General features: G+C 42.0%; 1 non-coding gene across 1 annotated transcript; it reads left to right on the forward strand.

Annotated features, from left to right (window-relative positions):
• Positions 1–4,244: 4,244 nt before the first annotated feature.
• On the forward strand, positions 4,245–4,351 carry LOC118485155. Its single transcript, XR_004875460.1, has one exon. It is a non-coding gene; the product is annotated as a small nucleolar RNA R71 (small nucleolar RNA).
• The last annotated feature ends 499 nt before the right edge of the window (positions 4,352–4,850 follow it).

Consider the following 4,850-nt stretch of genomic DNA (forward strand, 5'->3'; position numbering starts at 1 on the left):
TAGCAAAAGCGTTGTAAAAATCAGAATCCATTCTTCAAGAATCAGATAATACTTCGAGCAATACAGTAATGCGGCAGGAAAATACCTGAAAGACAAACAAACAACACAATCAGTTTACGGTATTATCAATTAATAGAAACGAACTGGTACTCGAACTGATAATCAATTCTGTGCGGATTTGAATGAAACACTGAGCAGACTGCTTTGACTCGGATCAATTTTCAACAAACAAACTCAGTATGAGCGAACTGATGAACTTTCGGACAACGTGAACAATTTTTGAACTCCAAATCGTACGGACTAGAATCGACAAGCGAATGTGACCTTCCACACGATTTCACGCGACCAAAACACAACTTGGATTTCCAAACACCGTATGCGAACAAGTAACACCTGACGAACTGGAACAAACTTTAAGCAGACATAACTAAGATCAACTGACCCCGTATTCACCAAACACAATTTGAACCGCCAAACAACCTGAGCACTTTTAACCAATCACATAAAATCACATAAACTGTTGAAAAAATGGGCGGTGGGTTAAGATTCTTTTTATGAAATGTGTGGGGCGGTGGCTTATAAGGTAGTGGGGCGGCAAGTGGGCTAAGATTAGGCCATTTTGCGAGCCAATGATTTTCAAGTGGGCGACAAAATATGAATATCTTGGGCAGTACAATTTGTTTTCAATGAACTGTCAATAAAAAATGGCAATTTTATAGACAAACAAAAAATCCGATTGGTTTAATGGGGAGGTGGGTCACATGGGTCTCAAGTGCAACTGGCCGACAACAATGTTTTGATAAGGCCTCATACTCGAATCACATGCAATAAGCAAGCAGAATATTGTAATGGGAGTGATGATGTCCTTATAAGTGAGTCATGTTATCTTTGTCAGAAACGCGATCCACGTGAAAACTTCCTATGAGCGATCTAGGTAAGGTCAAATGAGCGAGCCACACTTTTCTTATAAGCGGTTCAAAATATTCCTATGAGCGGTTCAAGGATGTAACTTTGAGCGATTCAGAAACGACATTATGAGCGAATCAGACGTATTTCGAGCGGTCCAGAAATATTTCGAGCGGTACAGAAATACGTGATTTCGAGCGGTTCAGACGTGATTTCGAGCGGTTCAGACGTGACGTCAGCAAACACGAACAGCTTTTAGAACGAAAATTCAATTTTAATCACTTTTAAGCCGAATTAAGGTCTGAAACTTTCCAGGTTTTGTTAAAACATGATTCCGCACACAATATGTAAATTTGAAGCAATTTTGACCGTAAAAAGTTGCGTTTTTCGAAAAAGAATGATGTAGAAGCAGAAAAATGATAAGAAACGAGCTGTATATGCGAGATCTCCTCCTCCTTGGCTCTGATACCAATTGTAGGATCGGACTTCGACCTAAATGAGTCGTTCGGAAGAGCTCAAATCCATTTCAGCGGCGGAAACAAAGAAACGAACATATACACAGCTTGTTTCACACTTTAATCCTCTTGTATATTGATATTACAAACGATTACAGTAAGAGGAAATACCGGCAGCACCTCGGTATTAATTCTGAACCCCCGTTACAAATGAAATGACAAACTACCTATTTATACTAGATGTGAACCGCTCAAAAGACATGCCATAAAGGCGGTTCACACATTAAACTAAAAGCGATTCAGACAAGTTGCCGTAAAAGCGATCCGACATAATGTCAAATAAGCGATCCATCACATGACCTTGTCATGAGCCTTTTGTCATCTTTTGAACTTCTCTCATTGGTTCTTTGAATGGCAACTCCTAATTGGACCTCAAAGAGGTTTGTCTTATATGTCTAACATATATCTCAAATTTCTTTCATACAAATAAATCACATTGATGTAAACGGCCACATTGATTTATTTGAATGATGACATCACTTGTGATGTCACCTAGGTGATGTCACTCGTGATGTCATCCCCGATCAGATCTGCACCGTGACCGAGACTTGACACTAAGACGAAGACGACAAATGACTGCACCAACAGCTTGTATTTAGGACTTGCAAAATTCAAGGTTTTAGCATCCCCCCCCCCCAATTAAATTACACATTGTCCTCAATGTGTCCCAAAAATAAGTTTTTAGGTTGATTGAATGTGTAAAAGTGCGTTTAAAAACAAATTTTAATGTTACTGGGCGTCTGGACACGGGCCTGTGGTGTCTGGGAACGGTCCTGTGTTCAGGTTGCCAGTAACAGAAATCAATAAAAAGAAACAGAAGCCTGGGCACGGCGGCGTGTTCAGCGAACACGCCCCGTGTCCAGTTACCTGAACTGGGTGATTTTCTGCATATTGTTCAGCACGGGGCCGTGTTGGGTGGGCACGACACGTGATAAACTTGCTGTAACGAAGAAAAACTGTCGGGAGGCTCTGTTTTTGTGCATGGGATGCTGGCTTAAGTTTCCATTGGTATCCTTCACCATCCCGAGTTTGTTTTATTCCTGAAAATTAAAACTAAACTAGAAAACATAAAAATTAATCTAAGCTAAACTAAGGATAGTTTCGCGGAATGCCTCCGTGGTGCGCCACGTTTATAAGGGTCCTTGCCTAGACCCAAATCCAGTCATATGTCACCCAAGTGGGATGTTTTGCATCCCATGTTGCACCGTCGGAGAGAATCATCCAAACTAGATTCTATGACCTTCATATAATTGACCGGGTCGTCGTCTTCTACTCTCTTTCCAACTCCGAACTTCGTTTCCTTGTCCCCAACCCTTAATGTTAGTGTTCCACTGTTCATGTCTACCACTGCGTGGGCCATAGCTAGGAATGGCCTCCCTAAGATGAGTGGTACTTCGGTATCTTCCTCCATATCTAGTATGACAAAGTCAGCTGGGAAGACAAATTTGCCGACTTTGACCAATAGATTTTCAGCGATACCTTGTGGATATTTGACGGACCTATTAGCGAGTTGTATGCTCATTTTTGTAGGGCTTGTTTTCCCTAGGCCGAGTCGGTCGAACATTGATGCGGGCATGAGGTTGATGCTAGCCCCGAGGTCGGCTAGTGCATTGCGAATGGGAGATTCCCCAATCGAACAAGGGATTGTGAAGCTTCCAGGATCAATCTTCTTTTGCGGGAGTTTGTTCAGCAGCAAGGCGGAGCATTCTTCTCTTAAATTAACTAATTGCAATGATTCAATTTTCCTTTTGTGAGTGAGGAAATCCCTCATAAATTTTGAATATTTAGGCATTTGGGCTAGGACGTCTATAAATGGAATATTTACATGCAATTGTTTTAGCAAATTTACGAACTTTGTAAATTGCTCATCGGTCTTTTGGCGAATTAACCAACCGGGGTACAGAACTGGAGGATTCTTGGTGGGCTCTTGATTTGGTGGAGGAGCCGTCTCTTGTTGGGGCGTTGGTGAAGTTGTGGTTTGACTAGATCGGCTCTTTTCAGTTGGAGGTACTGGAGCCTCCTCGAGACCCATGGTACGGGTTCTCAATGTGATGAGATGTACTTGCGCCTTTGGGTTGGTTTGGTATTACTTGGTAACGCGCCTTGTGGTCTCTCAGAGATATTTTGAGCTAGTTGATTTATTTTTTTTTTCAATATTTTGAATACTAGCTTGTTGATTTCTAAAATTCGATTCCAGTTGTTGAAATCGATCCGAGTTTTTCTTTTCGGTGTCAGAGATGAAGCGAGATACGGTATCTTCAAGCCTTTCTCGTCCTCCTTGTTGTTGAGAGAAATTTTGTGACTCGCTTCTTGGTTGTTGAAAGTCTGTTCGTTGGTTTAGGTTTTGTTGGTTACTACTATTTTCGGGTTCCCTCCAACCAAGGTTAGGGTGGTTACGCCATCCTTGGTTGTAGGTATCCGTTGGGGGACCCGACGGCCTAGGTCTATTATCAATGAAGTTTACTGATTCTGTTTAATTATCCATTTCTTTCATACAACTACAATTTTCATGTGGCCCACCACACCCTTCACAAGCCATAACCGAGGCCGTTTTTGCCATTTCTAACTTTTTGATTTTTGAAGAAAGGGCCTCAATTTGGGCTTGCAAAGAGGTGCTTTCATCAACCTTATGGGCGCTCGGGGCAATAGATTTAGTGCCTCGGGGAATGTGTCATTGAAAGTTGGTTTGAGCAATTTCTTCAATTTGATTATAAATTTCATTTGGGCGACGATTACCTAAAAGTCCCCCGGAGCTAGAGTCAAGTGTTTGTCTTGTGTGTGGCAACAACCCATTGTAGAGTGGATACTTGTTGCCAAACCGCAAAACCATGATGAGGACACTTTCTTAGTAGCTCCCTGAACTTTTCCCAAGTTTCATATAAGGATTCCCCATCCTCTTGTGAGTATGTATTAATTTCAGTCATTAATTTAGCCGTTTTAGCAGGAGGGAAATACTTATATAAAAACTTTTGGGCTACTTCATCTCAGGTGTTTACCGAGCCAACTGGGAGCGTATTAAGCCAAGCCTTAGCTCGCTCTTTTAGTGAGAATGGAAACATTCGCAGGCGGATGGCGTCATTTGATGCTCCATTAATCCGAAAGGTATCACATATTTCCAAGAAGTTAGTAATATGTAAATGGGGATCTTCGTCCGCAAGCCCATGGAAGGTTGCGGAGTTTTGGAGCATTTGTATCAAATGCGGCCGATGTTCGAAGTTGTTGGCCTCGACATTCGGTGCATTGATAGCGGCGCCGAGATTACCTACGATGGGACGTAGGTAATCCATGAGGGTACGTTGGTCCACCATTGGAAGTGGGTTCCCCGAAACTTTCTCTTGGTTTTTAGCTTTAAGTCTTTTTCTTAGAAAGTGTTCAAGTTCGTCTAGAGGTTGTTTTATGTCTCTACTGGAACTGGAGCTCATACACTAC

The sequence above is a fragment of the Helianthus annuus genome, chromosome 12, assembly GCF_002127325.2.
Source record: "Helianthus annuus cultivar XRQ/B chromosome 12, HanXRQr2.0-SUNRISE, whole genome shotgun sequence".
NCBI classification, from domain to species: domain Eukaryota; kingdom Viridiplantae; phylum Streptophyta; class Magnoliopsida; order Asterales; family Asteraceae; genus Helianthus; species Helianthus annuus.